Raw genomic sequence first — 24,877 nt, forward strand, 5'->3', positions numbered from 1 at the left:
GCAGATTTTTATAACCAGTGGTCAACCCAACATCTCCACACAGATGTTTCACTTGGCATTTAAAATTAGCTATCCAGAACTGAACTCATAATATTGCCTCACCATTCCTGCACCAAACCTGCCTTACTCATAATTTTCTACATTATAAATCATGGAAATGGCACCTTTTTGTTTCCTGGGGCCCAAAATACTTTTCACCTTGTGATCTTGACCTCTATCTCTCTCCTTCTCCACCACCCCCCTCTTTGCCTCCCTGCCTCCCTTTTGTTCTCTCTACAATCCATCAATCTTCTTAGTTCTACCTTTTAAATATAACTGCAATGAGATCACTTCTCACCATGTCCACTGTTTCCTTGGTCCAAGCTTCACATCCTCTCACCTGAATTATTTCAATATGCCTGATCTGTTTAACCTGCCTCCACCTTTACCCCTTTCAAAATGCTTTCCACATACCAGCTAAAGCAGTCTCCTTGTGATTAAGACATATCAAGACCCTCCCTACTCAGAATTATTTAAAAGTGACCCCTCTCACTCAGAGAGTAGTAGCCAATGTCCAAACCATGGCCAATCAGTTCCTACACAGTCTGCTCCCCCCAATGCCCCTTTGACCCTCTATCCTAATACTCTTATTTTTCTCTCTCTGTTTTAGCCACGTTATCCTCCTCAGCACATCAAGAATCCTCTCACCTTTGCATCTTTGTGTTTGTTGTTCAATCTATTTTGAATGCTTTTCATCCATAGTTTTGTGGCTCACTTTCCCTCAGGTTAATGCAATGACATCTTCTCAATTCGACCCTCTCTGCCCATTTACCTTCCCCACCTCCAAAAATTTCTGTTATTTTGTCCTGTTTTATTTTGTTCTTTTTAATCTTTTTTGACATTAACATATTATGTGTTTTGCTTGAACTTTTTCTAGAATATAAATGCCAAATGGGTAACAATCTTTGTTGTTCACTGATATATCCTCAGCACCAAGACCAGCCCCTGGAGGATAGTGTATATTTAATAAATATTTAATATATAAGTGACTGGCTACAAGGATAGATAAGCCAGATGTCTCAGGAAGCTGGTAAGCCCCCTGTCATCAGGCATCCATCATTCAAGAAAGCTGAAGACAAATCTATAGGATTAGATAGGTTATGTCCAAGTCTGTGATTATATGAATGAGCTACAACGTAAGTGATTCAGGGTTTTGGGTGCTATCCTATGATACTGACATAGAGGATAAAGCAGCATGACATATGTTTACATTTTTAAATAATCAAGAAATCATGAGATGGGTATAACTTCATTTTATGGATGAGCCACTTGTGTCCCAGATGCTACAAGTAATCTGCTACACATCACATGGCTAGCAAGTGACAGCAAAAAGAAGTAAAGGAAATAGTTCTATCCAATAAACCATACTCAACCCTGGCTTAAAATCTGGATCTATGTAAAATCTTGTGGGACATAGTTGTTGTTGCTTTTTTTTTTAAAAAAACCTCTTCTCTCATGGTTGAAATTCAAGTAAAAGAAAACTCACTTTGCATTACTTCTTTTTTTTTTTTTTTTTTTTTTTTTTACTTTGCATTACTTCTGAGGGAAGATTTTTTTGCATGTGCTTTATTACCTACATAAATTATTTTTAAAGTATTATTTGATTATAGTGTTTCCTAAGAGAAAACATGGATCTGAAAGGAGTGCTGTATTTTATTTATTTTGTATATGGAAGTGGGTAGATAGAGCTTTTGAAAAACATTCTTCCTTACTGCCTGTAGTTAAAAGGTAAGAATTCAGTCCCATGAAGTTCCCTTTACTAAGAATTATAGATTTGATCCCAAGAAGGTGAGGTAATGAGGTCTAAGGTGGTGATGATTCAGCAGCTGGAACACAAACAGAACCTTACAAACTCCTGAACTGGAGACCAGAGTGCACACTTGCTTCTGTGGTGACAAGGGAATAAGGGAGTGACCTGGGGTTTGGCTCAAAAAACCCTTGTCCTTTGGGACTTTGTGAGGAGCACACAGCTGCAGTCTCTAAGTAGTTGAACCCTGGCAGGGGGCAAAAAGAACAGCTAAATCCTCAGATAGTGGTTCCTCCCCTTAGGTACAAAGTATATGTTACTGATGCTTTGAAATGGAAAGAAAGCCACATCTTCATCTCCCTAGGGAAATCCAGCATGTTTAATATCAGAAATGGTCACATCCTGGTATAGACTCCTCAGTTTTGGGGAGTTTCAGCCCAGACACCTAGACTCTGTTCCAGGCCTCACTTCTGGCTGGCAAGAATGCTAGTCAAGCTGGACTGGTAGGTACCCCAGTGATAATTTAAGAATCAAATCTCAACCTACATATCCATGCAAAGACACTGACTACATCCTGTCCTGTTCCCTTTCCTTTTACCTTATTTTCAACCCACGTGGAAAATTCTCTCTCTCAAAAAGGGAAACATCATGGGTTTTCTTACATCATTATGGACCAGTGTGGGGGGTCATGGTGTAGGGATTGTGATGCATTTGCTTACAGAAGGTTGGGAGGAATGAGGGGCGTGTGTGTGAATCACTCAACACAAGGTGAAAATATTGGTGGAAAAATCCAGCCACCTGATGACTCCAAAATTTGTTTAAATATAGTATCCATGACCCATGTTTCCAGGGAATTTAAAACAGTGGTTTCCATTGACCACACAATCCAAATTCCAAAGAATCACATATTTAAGTGTTCTTTTATGGACTTGACACAGGACAAGGAGGAGGAGGAGAGAAGAAGGACCAAAATAGTTCAGAGTGATAATGTAAATAGTTAGGCTTGCTCTGTGTGTGTGTGTGTGTGTGTGTGTGTGTGTGTTTGTCTGTGCGCACACGCGTGCACACATGCGCGTGCAGAAGCTTGTTGGCCTCAAGGGGAATACAAAATACTTGGGGCCTGCCAAGGTATATGGTTTCTTTTACATTACTTTATCATATTGGGAAATCTCTCGGCCTTCCCCTAGCATCCAAGACACAAAAAGTTTAAGATACAACTTTGCCAACAAAAACTACCGTTTCCAATCTCGCTCCTGTGGGGCCCAGATCAACACCACTTGTCAAAGTAGCTCCCTGCACCCATTGCTCACCAAATGTTCTTTGTCTTTGTTACATGCTTGGCTCACAGTTTTAGAAACCAACATTCTCTAACGAGGGGTTTTCTGCTAATGCTGGAGAGCAAAGGGGTCATACAACGAGGGAGGTTTCCTAAATGACTCAGAACTTGCAGTCTGTGCTAGTCACAAGACCTGGGATTCTTCATCTATTTTGTGCTACTTTGGAGTTTTACAAAAACCTTTCTTGGCCCTCCTCCAGTTTTCTCTCTGTCTTGTTGGATGGGGGTGATCTGTTAACACACAAGTTCCCAAGTTCCTCTTTTCCCCCTTCTTTGATGAATATCCTAGTGCCGTTTACCTTTTGTATTTACCCCTTATGTGCCATATTGGATTTATGAGATTTTTTATTTTCTGAGTGCAGACTTTTAGAACCCATTTTGTTTTTCAATCAGGTTGCACTGTTTTATGTCTGGATTTTTAAGAGTAATTGATGAGGGGATGGTGCAATTGATCTCTCTGAAAAAAAGAAGTCATACTATCCTGATCTACAAATTCCATCCTTTGCCCTTCATCTCTTCTTTTCAGGTTCTTTGAGAAAAGTTGATCCTGGCTTTTATTGTAACTTAATTGTATATAAAGTTTTATTTATTCCTTAATTTATTCATTGGGCTCCTATTATGAGCTTAGTTATTTTCTTTTCCCGATGGTCTTTCTGCCTTGAACAAGTTTATCTCTCAAACCCACTGCATTTAATAAACATAAATTACTTTTCCCCTGAGATAACCTGTATCTCTACAATAAATCAATATGATTCTAGTTTAGAGTACTCAAATGTGACATTTTAGTTAGCCTTGGTAACATGAATAAGAATGAATGCCTTATTCCGTAAGGCTTAGAATAATGAAAGTAGTTGATAATTCTAATATAATCCTCAATGGCCACAGGCTTTTCAGTATTGTTCAGGGATAACCTCTTGCAGCATTCGTGCATTCAGTTATGTCATAAGAAAGTTTTAAATATCTCAATCTAAATTAAGTTCAATGAGCACTTCTATCTTTCTCAAGTCTAAGTTTCCCACTTTGCTCTTCTGTATGAGTTCCAAAACTACATAGTCTTCTGTTTATTGGACAGCTCTAACTTGGATTCCCACAGGAATTTCTAAGTCGGGATGTCTGAAACTGAGCTCATCCTCCTCCTCCCTCTATTCCCTATCCCAATGGATTTCCTATCTCGAGAACTATCCACAAACCACTTAACCAGAAACCAGGAAGTTATTCTTAACATACCATTTTCCCTTACCCCTAGTGCCCTACCATTCCCAGAAACCTAGTGAGACTACCTCTTCAAGCTTCCTTATATCTGGTAACTCCACTGCATCTCATAGAAGCTGTGCATTGCCTCTCATTCACTTTTATTACAATGACATCCTCACTGGTCCCTGAACTTATGGTTATACCCCAACCAGTGTATGATAGTGAGAGTGATATTTCTTAAGCACCAATCTGACTCTGCCACTCTACGGCTTAAAACCCTTCATTGAGAAATTCTTCATTGTCCTCAAGAGAATTTCAAGTAATTCTTTTTATTAGATACAGACCCCATCTATCTCTTTGATCTCATTGCCTTCCATAATCACTCTCTGCTACAAACATTCTAAACCTCTTTTAATTCTTTGTACCAGGCATGCTTTTTCACTCAAAGGTATCCATGCCTTTCCATCAATTGCTGCGTTTGCCTTGAGACACTCTCCAGGGACATCAATCTTGCCATCCCCCTTAATATCTGTGTGTTGAATTCATTTATTAAAGGATTATTGAGTCCCTCCTCCATATCACGTGCAATGCTAGTAACTTAGGGTAATGGATCAGACACCATCTTTTTGCTTTAAACTCAGAGTGTAGGAGACAAATAAGAGAAGAGTATAAATAACTAATGGATGGTAGGCTGGAAAGAAGGGGATGGCATAAAGAAAACAGTTATGACTGATAAATTTGGCTTTCTAATGAACAAAGGCAAGAGGCACAGGGACAGAAATTGGATGTCAGAGGTTTTGTAAGTTCCAACACAGGTTGCTCTTACACCCAAGGTAAATGCATCCATGTTGTAGTAACAGTTAGGAATGTTGGTCCATTACCACAGTGTAAGCATTTGTGCAAGGGCTGTTAAAGGGTTTGGGTTTTTGTTTTTATTTTTTCTTCTGACAGTTACAAAAACAGAGAATCTACTTGAAGTTCAACCGTCTCATCCCCTGACAAATGCTTTATTTTTATTTATTTTTTATTTTTTTCCAACAAATGCTTTGATCTCCTCAATGAAATTCTCTATACATGGTCTTTCAGTCTCTGCTTGAATAGCTCTTATTAAGAGAGTCCCAACTCTATCTTTGAAGAAACAGAGTGCTGGGTTTAGAACCAAATGTGTGTGTTCATACCCTGCTTCACTCATGCACTAATCATCAGAATGCAGCCACTTCAACCTCTCCCTCTATTTGTTCTTTACCTGTATATTAGAAATGAATGCTAGCTTATAGGGCCATATACTGAAAAGAAGGGAGATAAAAGTACGTGCAAATTCTCAGCACTGCAACTGACACATAGTAGGTGTCCAATAAACAGTAGTTTCTTGTACTGCGTGATGTTCTCTCCTTCATGAAATACCTGTTAAGACTTCATCCTTGCATGGCATTTCTGCTTTTATATGTGGCTAGTAGCTATAAAGTTTGCCATCTTGCTTATTAAATCTAACTAACACCTCCCTGGAGATGCATAATCAAGTGATTTTGGCATGTGAAATAAAATACAGCAAATGTTATTGCTATGATTATTCAGCTGCCAGGATGTTTTACAGCGGTACTCAGATGATGGGTGACATAGGAAGCTCTGGGGTAAATAAAATGAGTTTTTGCAAACTTGTAAATGGTTCATTTAACCTTATTCTTTAGGGAGAGAGAAGAAAGCCTTCACCTTTCTCCCTCTTGAAAGAATGAATGTTAAAATACCCTGCCAGATTTTGCATTCAACGGTTCAGGAAATGTGTTTTTCTTTTTATTTATATATTTGACTTTTTCATAAAATATATTTCTTCCTAGCCTCTGGACACATTCACAGAGATAAGAGAAAATAAAAATATTGAAGTATTTTATTGTCTTTTACAGCTCTTACGCTTGCTAGAATGTTAGCTTTGTGAAGATGAGATCTGTATGTATATTCTTCAAGGCACTGTTGCCAGCAACCTGAACAGTACTTTGCCTAGAGTAGTTGCTTGAGAATTCTTTAATAAAATAATTCTTGTGAAATTGGTTGTCATTCTTATGCCAAGTGACTATTTTAATAAAGCAGTCTTCATTGTAAGCATGTTTTAAATAGGATGGAGGGAAGGACAAATATTCAGATATAGGTATGAGGCTTTTGTCACAGCACCTTGTAGAAAACAAAAACATTTTAAAGAGTGAAATAAAAATTGCAGTGCTCTGGGCAGCCATGGTGGCTCAGCGGTTTAGTGCCGCCTTCAGCCCGGGGCCTGATCCTGGGGTCCTGGAATCGAGTCTCAAGTCGGGCTCCCTGCGTGGAGCTTGCTTCTCCCTCTGTGTCTCTACCTCTCTCTCTCTCTCTCTCTCTCTCTCTCTGTCTCTCACTGTGTGTGTCTCTCATGAAAAAATAAATAAAATATTTTTTTAAAAATTGGAAATATCAGAGAGGGAGACAGAACATTAGAGACTCCTAACTCTGAGAAACGAATAAGGGGTGGTGGAAAGGGAGGTGGGTGGGGGGTGAGGGTGACTGGGTGGCGGGCACTGAGGGAGGCACTTGATGGGATGAGCACTGGGTGTTATGCTAAATGTTGGCAAATTGAACTCCAATAAAAAAAAAAAATTGGAGTGCCCAAAATGGATGCTTGTAGTTAACTTATAAAATATTTTTTAGCCTTTACTATGATGATTTAGGTAGACCTACTGACATAAAAGAATGCTAAGGATAGTTTTGATTGAGGAAAGGTATTGATAGAATGATATACCACATTTTTTGTTTTGAGATGATGTGGTATGGATAGTTTTATTTCTTTGCCTTGGATTATTTATGTATAAGATTTATATTTTAAAAATATTTTTTAAAAATAAAACTTTTTACATGATATTGATTAGAAAAGGTTTTCCATCAGAAGAACAGTCTATCTTTTTAATCTGTTGTAAATACGGTTTTTGCAATTGACACCGTCCCACACCAATTTCCCCCTAAACATTTTATTGACATATACCTTGTTAGACTACCCTACTACTCAGAGCTTCTAAATATTTAGGTGCTAATAATCAGTCCTATATGTATATTTAGGATAGCTCTTATTGGAAAACTCTCTTTGAACACATGAGAAATGTCTTGGAAAAATGACCTTCAATTGTCCAGTCTAAAAAAAAAAATGTCTTAAATTCTTTCTCTCTTCCTATCTAAAACCACCCCATTCTTCACAATGGTGTTTGTATAAAATCCACATTGATTCTAAGGGGGGAAAGGGGAAATTAGCTATTGTTTGGCATAAAAATACTTATGTGTTATGAAAAATTTCTTAAATATGTGTTTTCATCATCAGAAGATACAGAAAGATTAATTTAGGTACAAATTTTTTTCTGGTGGCAGAAATCAAATGTGACCTTTATTATTAGTTATATTCATTAAAAATTCAATTTCACATTGAATGCTGAGGTTGTGGGGCATATGAGGACAAATATATCCTCATCCTTGTTTCTGATCTACTCTTATACTTCCTCCAGACCTGGGAACCACCATTCCATTCTCTGTCTTTGAGTTTGACTCTCTTATATAGTTCATATAAGTGAAGTCATACAGCATTTGTCCTTCTGTGCCTGGTTTGTTTCACCCAGCATAATGTCCTCCAGATTCATCTATGATGTTGCATATGGTAGGATCTCTTTCTTTTTTAGCACTGAATAATATTTTATTTTACGTTTTTTTTTAATTCACCCATCTGTCGATAAACATGTAAGTTGTTCAATGTCTTGTCTATTGTGAATAATGCTGCAATGAATACAAGAGAGAATATATCTCTTTGGGTCCTGATTTCAATTGTTTTTGATACATACTACCCATAATTAGGATAGCTGGGTCATATGGTCATTCTATTTTTAAATTTTTGATAAATTGCTATACTGTTTTCTGTAGAAACTGCACCATTTTACATACCCACCAATGGTTCACAAGTTCCAATTTCTCTATATCCTCACCAGCACTTATTATTTTTGGTTTTTGTTTTGATAATAGCCACCCTAACACATGTGAGATGCTATCTCATTGTGGTTTTGATTTGCATTTCCCTGATGATGAGTGATGCTGAGCATCCATTCATATATCTGTTGGCCATCTGTATGTCTTCTCTGGAGAAATGTCTATTCAAGTCCTTTGCCTATTTTTAGATTCTTTTGCTATTGAGTTTGTTATATATTTTGGACCTTAACCCCTTACCAGGTACATGATTTCCAAATATGTCCTCCTATTCCATAGGTTACTTTTTTTCTTATATTGTTTCCTTGCTGTGCTGAATCTTTTTAGTTTTATGTAGGCCTACTTGTTTGTTTTTTGCAGTTCTTGCTTATACTTTTGGTATCCTTGCCAATAAATCATTGCCTAGATAGTTGTAGGCATGTAGGCAAGTTGTATCCCCATGTTTTCTTTTAAGATAATCATGCTTTTAGTCAATAAATGTTAATTGAGTGATTTGATATCAATTCTGTCCTTACTGAGTCACATATGGTAGGTATGGAAAGAGGATTGTTATTTGACCCATACTGCTCAAGGTCATGTAGGATTTAATGAGATGCTGTCTGTAAGACGGTTCTGTAATCTGTGAAATGTTACCTCAACACCACCCTGAAACTAAACTGTTTGCTTTGTTGAAAAGAAAGATAGCTTGGCTTGAGGATGCTGTTAATGGCTGTTGCTCATTAACATTATGTTCATGAGAGTTTTTTGATAGCAAATTAAATCAGCTACCAAGCACAAGAAGCCTCCACCTACCCCTCCTCAGTCATGCCCTATCTCTCCACTCCTTGGTTTTTCTTCCCACACCTTTCACTATTTGTTGTTTCTTATTTATTCTTTTGCTATTCCTGTTTCTCTGAATTATAATGTGGCCACCACATGAGTAGCGACCCTGTGGCTCACATTAAATGACACATCCTCAGTTCCCAAAGCAATCATGGCTACAGAGTAGGCACCTCATTTGGTAATTATGGAATATGCCAACAGGTACAGAAATATATAGACATGAGTTTTCAGGGCACTAAGAAGATATGAAGGAAGAGATTCTTATTTCTGTTTTCCAGATAAGATTCAAAGAGATTGAGTAACTTGCTCAGTTAGGAAACTACCTTGACTCCAAATTCCATCTCTTCTTTGTCAATACATCATGGGTAGTTCTCCCCTTGAGTAGTATATTAGTCTGCTAGGGCTTCCATAATGAAGAACCACAGACTAAGCCACTTTAAAAAGAAAACAAAACAAATGTATTTTCTCAATGTTGTGGAGGCCACAAGTCCAAGACCAATGTGTCAACAGGTTGACTTTTTCCAGAGATTTCTCTCTGGTTTATAGATGGTCATCTTCTCCCTATGTCTTCACCAGTGTCTTCTCTCTATAACTGTCTCTGTCCAAACCTCCTCTTGTTATAAGGACACCAGTCATAATGGATTAGAGTCCACCATAATGACCTCATTTTTACCTTAATTATCTCTTAGGCTATATCCGAGTGCAGGGACATTCTGACATACAGGGAGGTAAGGCTTTAATAAATGAATGGGAGGTACAATGCAATCCACAACAGGTGCTGATGTGAAATATTATTTAAGAACTCTTTAATAGTCCTGATCTATCACTAATATAACTTACATGCTGATATCTGAACATTTTTAAAAACTTTCTGAAAGCATGAGCACCCATGGCTCTTGTACCTATCATCTGAGTATCCTGGAAGGATCTCCTTTTTAAAATGGAGCCAACTCTTTCCTTCCCTTAAAAATGCTACTGATCACACCTGCTTTATGCCAGACATTGTCCTGATTAAGGGTCCACAAGAATTAATAAGCAGGCAGAGCACTGTTTTCAGGGAGTATCCAGTCTAGAAGAGGAAGCAGGAAAGTCCACAGAGAAGGACTATACAGGGTTTTCTCTGCTGTAACAAAAAGAAACTTGAAACTCTATTGGAGCATAGAAGGGCAGCCAACATGGACTCATGGTGAGGTAAGCATTTCAGAGGAGTGTAATTCCTTAAGGGTTTTGAAAGGCAAGTAGCAGGTAGGAAGGCAAGGGTGGATAGGGGTAAGTATAGTGGACTGAATAGTGACCCCCTCCCCCAGAAAAAAAAAAAGAGATTCCCACTGGCACCTCAGAATTTGACCTTATTTAGGAGAAGAGTCTTTGCAGATAAAATTAAGGTAAGCATCTCAAGATGAGATTGTCCTCAATTAGGTTGATCATTAAAACCAATGACAAGTGTCCTTGTAAGAGAAAAAGGGAAGATAGAGACAACAAAAGGAAAGGCCATGTGAAGTCAGTGCAGGGAGATTGGAGTGATTTGTCTACAAGCCAAGGAACACCAAGAATTGCTGATAGTGACTAGAGGCTACAAGAGAGGCAGGAAAGGATCCTCCCTAAAAGCCTCCAGAAGGTACCAACCCTGCCAACAGCTTGAGTTTACACTTCTGGATTCCTAAAATATGAGAAAAATAAATTTATGTTGTTTAAAGCAACACAATTTTATGATAACTTGTTACAGCAGCCCAAGGAATAGCAATGAAAAGTCTTGGTGGGAAGAATCTTGGTAGGGAATTATAAGTAGTCCAGGGTGACAGAGCTCAGTGCAGCTCAGTGGGCCCCTACAAAATAAGTAGGTCCATATCTTGATGGGAAAGTCATGTGGAATAAGTCACTTTCACTTTTGGAGGGTCTTTACTTCCTTTTCACTAAGATGAGATGGTTGGACTCGACATTAAGAACTCTTTAAATTAAAATAATAACAAAGTCAGATAAATAAATTTCCATGGTTTTTCTTTGTCCCCAGAAAAAGCATACCAAAAAGTCCAAAATAAGTTAAGACCTAAATTCTTACTAAGAAAAAAAAAAACAATATCTGAGGCCTCTTGCCTTTCTTTCCTTTTCCTTCCATCCATACTTTCTACTCCACCCAGATCTTCATTAAGCCAAGCACTGGCTATAACAAGATGAAGGGTAGAAGGCTTCAATGTTAACAAGCCCTGCTGGAATCACATTTTCAGTTTTACAGTGGCTCTTGGAAGCTATCTCAGTTTCCTCCCCAATTCATTCTGCTGGACTGCCAGACCATGGGGAGAAATCGCACACCATCACTGACTTGAAGGAGCTCAGAGTCTGGTAGGGCAGACAGGCACAGAAGAGAAGGTTGCAACCAAAAGGCATACACATGGGAACAAAGAGTGACATAGAAGGGGCAGGAGAAATCCAAGAAAGCTTCCCAGGAGAGGGGACCCCTGGAGCTTGAAGCAGGGTGGTGACTTATAGCAGCATCCAAGCAGGTGCCTTTAACAAGAAGACACAGTCACATGTAGAAAATGGGAGACAGAAAGGGCGTGAATTTTTCATGACTTCACTGGCCATTGGAGACTTTCTGACAACTTCCACTATCTGATCCAGTTCTTGGATTTCTAGGAGACATCTTCTAAATATATCGCCCTTGTTAGTTCTCATCTTTTTTCATGTAGAACTCACGATACAACCACAGGCTTTCCTTACTCAATCCCTAGTTTGGTCCTCCTACACTATTAATGAGGACACTCTTTGTTCCCAGGGACAGAAAACCAACTTGAATTAGTTTATGCAAAAGGAGAGAGATGCTTGTTTGTTTTTGTCTGATGTAACTGAGAAGGACAGAAGTTGAACTGGAAAAACTAGAAGAATGGTTTCTCCATGAAGCCACTGGCAGCTTTCAGGATCAAACCTTCTCAAGAAAAGAAAGGGAGGGTTTTTTCCCCTCCTGGTTTCAGTTGAAAAAAAAAAAAATGCAGTCAAGAACCCTGACTGGCTCAGCATAAGCCATGTCATTGTGTTGTGGGGTGTTTCCTCTAGAGCATGTACTGTTGTGGGGAGGAAAGGTGGGAGCTTGGAGAAAGGAGGAATGTCAGGTAGCCACATAAAGGAGGCCAGTATAGACACAGACTCTGGGATGATTATAGTGAGCTGGGAAACCATCCTAATTTGTGTCACTGTACTGTTCCTACTCCCACCCACAGCCAGCCTCTCTCCTTTTCCTTCTGACAGTGTAGTCTGTGTCTATAGGCTGTAAATCCTGGCTACAATCTTGAAAATGGACCTTGAGATCAGGCTTAACCATAGTTACTAATCTGGAATGCTAGGAGAATAATAACTTTGCAATACACAAAACGATGTCAGAAGCCCATGAACATTTTAATACGTTGAGTCTTCACACAGAGCTTGTTGCTAAGTCCCAGGAACCTTACTGAAACACAACCTTAATGAGCATGGAAAGCTGACTTTGTGGCCCACAATGAATCAAGAGAAGACAACCAGAGATGCAGGTGAAGAACTAGTGGGGGGAGGGCATTGCTTGGAGGCGGGCAGGGACAAGGGAAGAAAGGAGGAAACCAAGAGAAACATCAGATCCCTTTAATGGAAAAGTGAGATCCTCAGAGCATCCCTAGGTGGCCAGGAGACCTTTCCTCTCCCTTCAAGGTAGAACACTAGTGATGCTGGCCAGGTTCACAATTACTGAAGGAACACCTAAGGAATCTCTTTGACTAGAGAATAGGATCATTGGTGGCTCTGATGGTACCCCCACCTACACAGCAAGAGATGAAAGTCAGAGATGCCTTCTCTGGAGGGTAACCCAAGGGCACACTGGCCTGCACTTGAGTTCAGACCAGGTTTTTGGAGTCAGATGGGCATGTGTAGATATTTTTAAGCTACAAGACTCACTGTCACCAAAAGAGCCAAACACCTGAGCCTTTCTTCCAGTTTTCCAAAGGCACACGTCAGTGTACAGGTTTGAGTGAGGAGTATGTTCCCTTGGCCCTCAGCCCAGGCCCCTCTACGGCTGTGCCAGAGGTGGGGATGCGTGGGAGGACACAGCTCATTGTGGCAAACCTCAGCTCCCCGGCATGTCTGGCTCTGGCAACCACCAAAGGTTAAAATAATTTTAATAAAGTCTTAATGAACAGCTCAAAGCCTCAGAGTTATTCCTAGGTCAATGGAGTTTAAGGCAAAATTCTGGGATCTATCCATTTTGGTACAGCCATTTACCGTCATGGTTCATGTCAACCATTCACCCACGAAACATTTCCAGATCACTGAATTTAATATTAATAGTAAGTATAATAATGTTCACCATATGCCAAAGTGCAAAGCACTTTGCAGACATTATCTTATTTAGTCCCCAAAGCAATACTGTGAGGGTGTTACTGTCCCTGTTTTATAGATGAGCAAACCGAGACTTGGTAAAGTTAACTAACCTTCCCCCACTGACCTAGAGGGTAAATGTCAGAGAGTGGTCTCAAATCCAAGTCGCTCCAACTCCAAGTCCCTGTGTGTTTTAATTGCTATATAATATGTAGTCCTTACATCTGAGTCTGGCCTCATGTTAATTACAGGAACTCAGAGACAAATAAACTCATATTTCTATCCTCAAATTGCTCACAGACTGATAGGCTAGATTAGTAAATAAAAAATAATAGTATACTAGCATAGGAATAATGTCCTAAGACCAACATGGAGAGACTGTGAAAACACTGAGGAAGGGCAATTACCCCAATCTGAGGAATCCAAGTTTTCCTGGTGGGGGTGACTGTGATTGGGGCTTTGAAGGATGAAGAAGAGTAAGTTGTTTGCACAAAACAAGAATGGAGTGATCAAGGGATAAAGAATCAAGAATTTGGTGTAGTTAGGGAACTTCCAAGTAGTGCAGTGAATTTACATTAAGCAACAGGAAGCCATTCGAGGAATTTATTTAGGGAGAGCTCAAAGCTGCATGGTTGGAAGTTCACTCTGGCAGCACTGTGGGCCATGAGTTGACAGAGAGCTGAGACTCCCATTAGGAACCGGGCACAGGGCATACTCCATGTCCTTGGGCATCTCTGGGCACACAGCCTGGGTGAGAACTGATGCACAGGGCCAGCATTTAGGTCACAACCCACTGTTTTCCAGGTGTGTGTTTGCACCTCAGAGGGTGCGACTGGTCTCCTGTAGATCCCTGCGATGGTATTCAGGCATCGAAACTGAAGAAAATATCCCATAGTTTTGTTTTTTGGGTTTTGTGTGTGTGTGTGTGTGTGTGTGTGGTTGCAGCTGATTGAAACCATATTTGACAGAGTGTAAGGAGGAAAATACCCCTTTATTTGAAGGCAGCGTGTCAGAAGGGAGGTGAAAGATTAGGTGCCTTTGTCTGTACTATGATATCCCGTGCTGATCCAGAATCTGGCCTGTTGGAATTTTTCCTGGTGCTGAGAATATAAGGAACTATCCTTGGGAGTCATGGGAAGTCTCTCCCCCAAGCCCTTCCCACCTCTGGTAGGACAGTTAAGCTCCCTGCCTCTGCCCGGGAGCTGAGCCCACGTCCTCTTCCCACACTCCCATGACTGTGGCAGTTTCACATCCAGCTTTGCCTCCAATGGGGGAAGAAATAAAGTAAATCACTGTGATTGATTTACAAGAAAAGAAAGGTTAAAGGAACCATCTATGTAGTCTCTCTCTGGACAAAGACTTAAGGGAAACAACATGAAAGTGTACAGGTCTGGGAGATGGTGGGGAAGGTAGGACAGGTGACTGGAGATGCCAAATTCAAAGAAAAAAAGAGAGAAATGAACCGGTACTCCGTGTCTGCAGAAGATGGATTTTATGTATGTTATTCTATTAGTCCTCCTGGTATTCTTACGAGTTGATGCCTTTTATGGGGGTGAAAGCTGACATTCAGAGGCATTAAATTATTTGTCCCCCCAATAAGGTAGCTATTATATGACAGGTGTGTTTAGAACTCCCCATATCTGATTCTTGAACTTACCACATGAGTAGGGAATCTGTACTTTTTGAGGCCGGCTAACGAGCTGTAGATAATTTGGCAAGTCAGATTTCAAAACTTTAATATCACTCTACTTATGAAACCAGGATTTGAATCCTTATTCTGTGTTCAACCAAAGAAAATAGAAATGTCATTGAGGAATCATGTCAAGAGGGGGGGAAAATCATCCTTCCCAAAGACTCTCTATTCCCAAACAATGAAAAACAGGTTAGACATCATCAAGTCTCATCTTTTGGAAGAGGAAGTGTGATATGGGGGGGGCGGGGCAGGGGGGGGAGTGGATATTACATTGGCCTGAGTTGAAATCATATCACGTCCCATTTTCAAACTGGGCGATCTTGATCATGTTATGTGTCTGTTTTTCTCTCTCTCAGCTCAATGATTTCATCTATAAATGGAGATCATATTTCCTGCCTCATGAGCTGGCCACCAGAATTAAATGAGATAGTTTTGTAAAGGAGAAGTGCCTGGTACAGGGCCTGGCATATAGCAGCTAGTGAGTAAATGCCTGGTGTCTTTCAGTTGTCATCATATTGTCACAGCTACTATTAGCCCTATTTCCAGGGCTACTCTTGTTGCTGCATCTGAAGTCCTTTGCCTGTAATAAAGAAATTCCCTGATTGCTTCTAATGGAAATTGAATGGCTAGCTCTGTCTTTGATTCTCCCCTCCCCCACACCCATTTGGCTTTTTTCCATGGAAACAGAAGGAGACCATCAGAGAAGAAATACACACACACATACACACACACACACAAATGCTTGACAGGCAAAATGGTGGAATGCATCTGCCAAAAATCTACAACTTTATTCCAGGGGCAAACATGTGACTTTACTTTCGCCCACCAGGATGGACTTGTGCTGTCACAGCAAAAATTGATCTTCTGTTTGTGGGAAATTATACACAAGTTCCCTCTTGTCTGTACTGGGGAAAATTCAAGTCCAAATCCTTGCTCACAGATTCTGGCAAAGGTTTCCTGCTTCGTATCTGCTGATTGTGTTTCCACGCAAGGCTTTCCTGAGCACCTACTTACTGTGTACCAGGCATGGGGAATGTCACTGAGCAAAAGCCTGTGTGACCCCTGCCTTTGGGAACCTTATAATCTGGTTGTGGGGAGAAGGAGAAGATTAAATGGATCCAGGGCTAATATGAAAATGGGACTAGAGAGGATGCCTGGGGGGCTCAGTCAGTTAAGTGTCTGCCTTCAGCTCAGGTCATGATCCTAGGGTTCTGGGATCAAGCCCTGTGTCGGGCTCCAGAGCCTGCTTCTCCCTCTCTTCCCTGCTTGTGCTCTTTCTCACTATCTTTGTCACTATCTCTGTCTCTCTCTCATATAAATAAATAAAATCTTCAAAAAAAAAAAAAAAGAAAGAAAGAAAATGAGACTAAAGCTGAGGATGAGCAAGACAAATAGGCCTTGAGTAGGTAATAGGACAGAGAAGTGTGTCAGCCACAAGAAACCATCTACCCTTTGCTCCCATTGTAAGAAATGTGAGACAGCCAAGAAAATAAAGGATGGACAAACTAAGGAGAAGGAACCTGAGTTAGAAGTTGGATTCAGGCTTTGATGTTGGATCTGGGGCCCAAACCCAACATTGTTACTTGCAGTTTAACTCAATCTCTCTGAACCTCAGATTTCTGATCTGGTAAATGGGAATAATCCTGCTCTCCCTGTCTGCACAGCTCTCTACACCTTTGCTCCTTGGTTAATTTCCTTACACCTATAAGGTTTAATTTTTATAAAAAAAATTATTTATTTATTTGAGAGATAGAAAGTGGTGGAGGAAGGGCAGAGGTGAGGAGAGAGAGAGACTCCCAAGCAGATTCCCTGCTGAATGCAGAGCCTGACCTGGGACTCCATCTCACAACCCTGAGATCATGGCCTGAGCCAAAACCAAGAGTCCTACATGCAACTGACTGAGCCACCCAGGTACCTCCCTGTCAGGTTTTATTTTAAATGCTTCTTCCTTGGGAAAGAATGCTTTCCCCCATTTACCTCAAATACAGTTTTATGTAGAGAACTGTCTGGTGTCTGTGGTACTCAACATTATGTTGGGGACTGTGGGGACCAGGGACCATGCCTACCTTGGTTATCACTTGTACTCCTGAGTTTGGGTATATGGTTAGGCCTCAATAAATTTAAGTTTGGAATAAAGTTGAATAAAGCCCTTAACAAATGCCCAGCATGTATCAGGCCTTTGGCAAATGGAGCTTATAGACACACATTGTTTGATGTCAGTGGTACAGAATAAATTTATGTAATGAAAATCACTATTAATAATAACTAAACTTAACCCCAACTTAGGTTTATGATGATGGCCCCTGTGCTCCCTTGCACTTCCCAAATTTTTTGCCTTTGTCACCTTCTCAGAGGCAAATATGATCTGAACTTTCATCATTTTTACTGTGCTGTCCCATCTATCACTGTCTGACCTTACTCTGCTGAGTGGACCCTGAGATCCATGAACACCCTGTTTGTTCCAGTGCTCCAAGTGCCTGGTTCAGTAACCTTGTGGGATAGAACCTGAGTTACCCAAACTCACCATTGATTGGAAACTATTATAACCCAGCACTAGGCTACCACTTACACTTTCCAAAATATTCATATTCACCCTTTCACCCAACCCTTGTATTGTACCCATTGTGTTGCTAGAAGAGCTGAGATTCATCAATGAAAGCAGAGTGCCCATATCAAATCCCACTGCCATTGATTTAAATCAGGGTGCTCAAATGAAATGCCTTTGGAGGTCAGGCAGGTAACTTGATGGAATACAGTGTGCTGGGAGGGGACTGGGGGACCCATGTTGCAAGAAGAGACATTCCCACTAATTGCTAGCAGGGTAGTATTGCCAGATACTCCATTAAAAAACAATAACAACAAGGAGAAATCTGGATTTTTCTATGAATCTCACCACTTTTCAATGTTGGCATCTAACTCAAATTCTTTTAAAACACATTGTAGTCCAAACAAAACACAGCCACAAGTCAAATTCAGCCCATGGACCACCAATTTTATAAGCTATGATTTAAACTTTAAAATCTACAAAAATGTTTACATTGCCCTTCTCAGCAGGTAGAAACTCAGAGCCTTGGATCTTGAGAGTGGCTCCTAGGTATAATCCACTGACTAGCGAAATGAGAATGGAATGTCGTGGGCATTTTAATGCCCTGACTTGGAAAAATTAAAAACATGTTGCACTCCACTCCTAATTTTCTTAAATTGTGCTGGTGCATGAAATCCAGAAGTCTGGAAACAAATGATTTAGCACAACCCCCCACATTTTATGGGGAAAAAAAAAAAGTAGTCCAAGATCCTGATGGCCATTAACTGTATGAGCCCAAAGATCAAGGTCAGGAGCCCTGGCCTCTTGTGTAAGACATTTCTGAACATATTCATGACTATCTACTTCCTACCTCTGCCAACAAAACTGTCACCTCCTTAAGGGCAGGAAACCTCTCCTCCTTGCCCAGTGTTATCACACAGTAGGGGATCTGTCAGTGCTTGAAGCACACATGCCTTCCCTTCTGTGAAGTCTTTGCTTCCGTGATCAAAATTTTACTGAAAACCCACATCATCTACAAGGATTCTCAAATCCCATCAGTTAAAATTAGTTTTCTCTGTCCTGAACTCCTATGAAGCATTCATGCCTCTTCATTATAACTTCAGCCTTGTGCTAGAGGTACCATTGATTTGTCTGTTCCCACAGAAAGATTGTGAGCCAGTGGTGGGAAGAATTCATGTCTCACTCCATTCTGCATCCCTCCCACTTGGAAAAGCTCAGAACCTTGTCTGGGGAAGGTATGTAACACTATCTATTGCACTTCCTTCCTTACACTGGCCTAACAGAGTGCTAGCACATAGTGGGTGCTTAATAAGGTCTTTTGGGGGTGCCTAGGTGGTGCAGTCAGTTAAGTCTCGGACTCTTGGTTTCGGCGCAGGTCATGATATCAAGGTCTTGAGATCAAGCCCCACATTGAGCTCCATGCTCACTCAGCTTGGAGTCTGCTTGAGATTCTCTCCCCCTCTCCCTCTGCCTCCCCACTCATGTGTCTTTATCTCTCAAATAAATAAATAAATAAATCTTAAACAAAAAATAATCTTTTGATTGCTGTTCTCTTTTAGAAGCTAACACAATGCTCAGAACATGATAGTCACTCAATACAATTTTTTAAATGAATAAATGGAAAAAGACCCACAGATCCCTTTCTTGAGAAGCTCCAGGGAATTTCCAGAGACTTCAAATTCAATGCAAATACCCTCATTGTCAGGTTTGAAGGGGAGTTTGCTGCTAGGCAGTCTCTTTATCGTTGTTGGAGACAGAGCCGGTACTAGGATGAGGCAATGAAGGGGTCTGAGGTAGGAACTGAAGAAAGCACCCATTCATGGCACCATACAAGCTCCAATGGAGCCCTTGTGGTAATGGAGTGAGGCTTCACTTGCCTTGAACTCCCTACTCCCAGCCTGGGTCTAAGGTATGTTGTTGGCTTCAAGATCAATCAGCAAGGACGTCCACAACAAAGTACCATAGACTGTGCAGCTCGAGCAATAGAAAATGTATTTTCTCACACTTCTGGAGGCTGAAAGTCTAAGATCACAGTGTCTGCAGATTTAGTTTCTCCTGAGGCCTCTCTCCTTGGTTGTAGATGGTTGCCTGCTTGCTATGTCTTCACACAGTTGTATGTTGGTTTGTGTGTTTTCTGTGTCTTTTCTTTTTTTTAGAAAAACACCAGCCATACTAGATTTGGATCTGCCTCTATCACCTTTGGTCCAAAGACTGTCACATTCTGAGATTCTAGGGCTGAGAACTTCAACCCATGAATTGGACAGGGGGCACAATTCAGCCCATAATAACCCTCCAAGCACCACAGTTAACAAGTTGTTTGATCTCTTTGAGATGTTTCTACCTCAGGAAATTGGCAACTATAATAAAATGATTCACTATCCATTAAAAAAAAAAGTTACATGGACTTTCATGCAACTATACAGTACTTATTCCTACAAGAAATAGCAAAATCCTCTCTTGCTGCCATAATCCCTGTACTACAACAGCATCTTCTCCCTCATCCATCCCTTACCTACAGCATCAGGCAAAGGAGATTTACTATGTACTAGACATCTTTGGTTATGATATATGATGTGTGTGTGTGTTATGAACAGAGAGGGAAAAAAGGAGAGAGGCCCACAATCATTTATGTTCCCCATAAAGTATGGCTACAGACAGTACCTAGGTTTAAGTGCTCATAAATTCTTATGAAAATGATTTAAATTATAACAACTCCAGAAATAACTTTAACTGCAGGATGACCAAATGTTTAATTCACTGGTGGAGGTTGTCTGTGGATCCTGGCAGTTCGAAAGAGACAGAACTATTTACTTGGATCATTTTTAACTTCAACAATGCTAACTATGCTAAAAAATACTTTTTAAGTGTAAGGACAGAACAGAGAACACTTTGAAGTTAAAGATTTATAGCTCTGTGTAGTTCAGAATATTCCAGAAATGTACTGGTATGCTTCTTAGGACATGCATATTCCTTTAGCAGTTGGAATATTTCTTGGAGTTCCAGTGGTCCTGCTGCATTTTGGCAGGAAAGATGGATTGGGAGAGAAGCTAAGGCAGTGTGAGGTAAGAGTAACGGCAAAGAGGGGGAGATATTAGTTGAGTAAAGAACACTGCAGCCTACTGAAGCTAGTAGGGACTACCAAATAGCTTGCCTGCAGAGTGAAGCCTGTCATGAGAGCATCATGGAGACATGCCTTCCATGTGACCAAACCATACAGACTCCTAGCCTCACAACTTTGCTTGCATATTTTCTCAGTCTTTGAATTGTTGTGCTACATGCTGAGTGATTTTCGAAGATTTATTTTCTGTTTTACCATTTCTTTCTTCAGTTGCGTCTAAATACCTGCTTAAAACTTGCTACTGGCTTTATACATTCAGATTATGTTTAATTGTCAGACTCTAAATTCCCCTTTGAAAAATTATTTTGCTTTTATAATGCTAAATATAAACACTATGATCAAATGCTATGATGTGTAATTATACATGTGTCTATGCATATATTCCCAAGTATGTATATAGACATATATACATACATATTCCCATGTACTCTATGGGATTCATAATTATGTATGTGTGTATATACTTAAATTCAGACTGTTTGATTACCACATGTAGTCAGGGGTTCTACCTCCTTGTTTGATGTCCTTTATAGTGAGTGTTTTCTGCACATGATTTTTAATATGTCATCCTCTATGGAGATTTGTTTTTCGGTACAAGGGGAGAATTCAAACGGTTGTTTTAAGGGCATTATGGGTCAAACTTAGTTTTGCTTTAAATTTCCAACAACAATCTAAAGGAGGGCAATCCATAATGCTTATCAGGTTTCTGAGGTGGAGAATGGATAGCAAGCTTAGTTAATACACTGGGATAGAGTTGAGTCACAGAAGATCCATTGGGTCAAGTTCAACAAAATATGAATCAACAAAAATACTCCAGTCTAGCTGTGAAAAGCTGCCTACTTTTACAGTTTACTAACTCATCAAAATGGCTTTTCTTCCTTTGGAGTTCAGCACTCGTTTCCCTGGTCAGCCCCTCACCTTCCAGTACAAAGCTGCTGCTGACACTTCAGGTCTAAGTTCAATGCCATTTGCATTGGACAGTCTTCCCTCATCAACCTCCTCAAGATTGGAATGGATGTCTTTCATTACACCCTAGTACAGTAGGTCCTATACTTTCCTCCATCTTGGGGTTCATAATACTCACTGATCCTTTCTGTCTCTTCTATTATTCAGGAATTTCACTATTAGATAAAATTCTTAAGGCTAAAGATTATGTTTTTAAATGATAATTCAAACAAACCACCATATTGAGCACTCACTATATACCAAAAGGCTAAAGCAATATTTTCACATAAATTTTATCTTTTATTATTCACAACAAACTTGAGAAGTTTTGCATATTTATCTCCACATCAAAGATGATTAAAAGGAGGCTCAGAAAGGAAAAGAAATTTTCTTAATAGATGTCAACTAATAAATGACAGAGATGGGATCCAAATAAAGGTCTGCCCTTCAGATTTGTATTATTAGTAATATCCTGTATTCTTAGGGGTACCTGTGTGGCTCAGTCACTTAAGCATCTGACTCTTGGTTTTGGCTCAGGTCATGATCTCAGGGTGGTGGGATCAAGCCTGGCATGGAGCCCTGCATCAGGCTCTGCACTCAGCATGAAGTCTGCTAGAGATTCTCTCCCTCTCCCTCCCCTTCTGCCTTTCCCGCTGCTCATGCTCTTCTCTCAAATAAATAAATAAATGAAAAAATTTTAAGTCTTATATTCTTTATTCCATATCTACATCCCCAGTATCTCTGGAGTAGGTGTAAAATGCACATTTTACAGTAAATCTATGTGAATTCCCGGGTGCTGAAATAACAAAACTTTCCAAAGGGGAAAGAACACAGGGGAACTACAATGTTCTGGTTATATACTTCTGCATGTGAAACTACCCCCAAGCCTTAAAAAAAACCTTTTCTATTATTTCTCATCATTTTGTAGATCAAAAATTTTGTAGAGCTCAACTGGGAAATCCTTCCACATGTGGCATCACCTAGGGTCACTTGATGGTATTCAAGTGATGGCTGGTCTGATCTGCAGAACAAGTTGGTGGGAATTCTGAAGATTGGGCTCTACTAGGTTCCTCTCCCTTTCTTTGTGAAGTCTCAAGTCTTTTCTATCTGATCTCTCCTGCAGAGTAGTTAAACTTCTCACATGCAGCTCAGAGATTCAAGAGACCAAGGCAGAAGCTGACAATTGTCTTCAAGGCTTGGCTTAGAACTAGTACAACTTTACTTCTACCTTATCCCATTGGTCAAAGCAGTCACATACCATTCCATATTCCAGGGGAGGGAAAAACACACTGTGTCTTGGTTGGAAGAGGGAAACACACTGTGTCTTGTTTGGAGGAATGTCAAAGAATGTGTGGCCATCTTTATTTACTACATAGAATGAGTTCAATGACAAAAGTGGTATTGGGCAGTTAAAAAAAAGGGGGGGGAGCTTGAATTAATAGTATACAGTGCTTATCTCTGAGCTAAATCAGGTCATTTATTATCCTCTCTCACAAACCCTGATTTTTTCTTGTCCTGTCCTCATAATAGACTCTATTTTTTTCTCATACTAGACTCTATAATGTTTTACTTGAGATTGCTTGCCTAAAGTCTGGTTCCTGTGCTAGACTGTTAGTTCCATTAGGGCAGGGATCATTTCTGTTCTGTATACCACTGTACACCTAGCATTCAACACAGGGACATGCACACAGTGGGAACTCAAGAAATACTTGTTAGATGGATGGATGGGCAGGTAAATGGGAAGAATTTACAGATGGGTCTTCTACCCACTGGACTAAGTGACTAGAGCTCAATTCCCCCTTTCTCAAAAATTATCTTCGAGGTTTCTTAAAGACCCAACGTTCCGTAATTCACCAGCTTAGGGATATAAGATGACTGTAAAAAAAAAAAAAAAAAAAAAAAAAAAAAAAGCATGTGCCAATGTCTGGATAAGGCTGCCAAGAAAACTAATGGGATCTCAGGCTCTTATGAATGAGAATGCCAAGTCCAGGACAGAGTCCACTGTTCAATGTTCTGAACTCTAACTGGAAACCACCTCTGCTTCTGACCACAGCACTTTTTAGAAAGATATTAACAAATTGGAAACTACCTGGGGGTCACTGTATGGTGGGTGATGGTCCTGGATGTCATAGAGAGGTTGAAGAAACTGAGAATAGTTTGGCAAAGGGGGGGGAAATAAAACCTTAAGGCTCATCATAAATGTATTTAATTGTTCAAGTTGCAATCGCAAGGCAAAAGTGGATTTGTTCTCTGTGAACCCCAGAGGACTATTACTGGTGAATAAAAGTTACATGAAAGAAAATTTCTGCCCAACAGAAATTTCTAACCAGGGAGCTGCCTGATAAATGCTATAATGTTTGGAGAAAGTTGTGAGTTCTCTAACACCAAAAATATTCAAGGAAAGACTCTCCATGTCTAAATATGGATGTAGAAAAAAAGAATCAAAGCACAACTAATAATGGACCGGATGACCTATATCGGCAAAGTACAAGGCTGGGTGGTATTTGTGGATTTGGAATCAGAGAACCAGAGTTCTAATTGCATCTCTAACATTTTGATGTGATGTCAGGCACATGACTTTACCTCTTCAAGAAGAGGCCTGTGAGAATTAATAGAAGAATCCATATAGTACCTAACACATCAAGTGGGACATAGTAGACTTCTATGGAATAAAAGGAAATACCCTTTTATTATTTCTATAGTATTATGACATGAAGAGGACAATGAATGTATCCTGAACATCTGCCTTAATCCAAGCTTTATAGATAGATGATAGATATCTCTGTATATATCTCCATATGTATATAAACTTCTTATCCTTTCATGACCCTATTAATGTAATTTGTTCTTAAAATTTCCTTTTTACAAATGAGGAAACTGAGACTTAGAGAGTAGAAACAACTCACCCAAAGTCACACACCTAATAAGTAGGTAAACAAAGGTCTAAATCCAGATATTATCACCTCAAGGTCCAATCTCTTCAAAAATAAGCTGAAATAGCCTTCTATAAATATGTCCTTTTATTCTAATGATCCCATTTTTTGTTAAGTGTTAAACAGACATTTCTCTTGTTTTCTCTGCTTGGCCAGGGCTGTGGGGGCCAGGAACTGTGTTTGTAT

General features: G+C 39.9%; 1 long non-coding RNA gene across 1 annotated transcript; it reads left to right on the plus strand.

Moving 5' to 3' along the window:
* Positions 1 to 9,838: 9,838 nt before the first annotated feature.
* On the plus strand, positions 9,839 to 15,742 carry LOC140641013 (uncharacterized). The gene is made up of 3 exons (XR_012037584.1): positions 9,839 to 10,310; positions 12,534 to 12,640; positions 15,507 to 15,742. It is a non-coding gene; the product is annotated as an uncharacterized lncRNA (long non-coding RNA).
* Positions 15,743 to 24,877: the final 9,135 nt, after the last annotated feature.

Source organism: Canis lupus, chromosome 10, assembly GCF_048164855.1.
Source record: "Canis lupus baileyi chromosome 10, mCanLup2.hap1, whole genome shotgun sequence".
Lineage (NCBI taxonomy): Eukaryota > Metazoa > Chordata > Mammalia > Carnivora > Canidae > Canis > Canis lupus.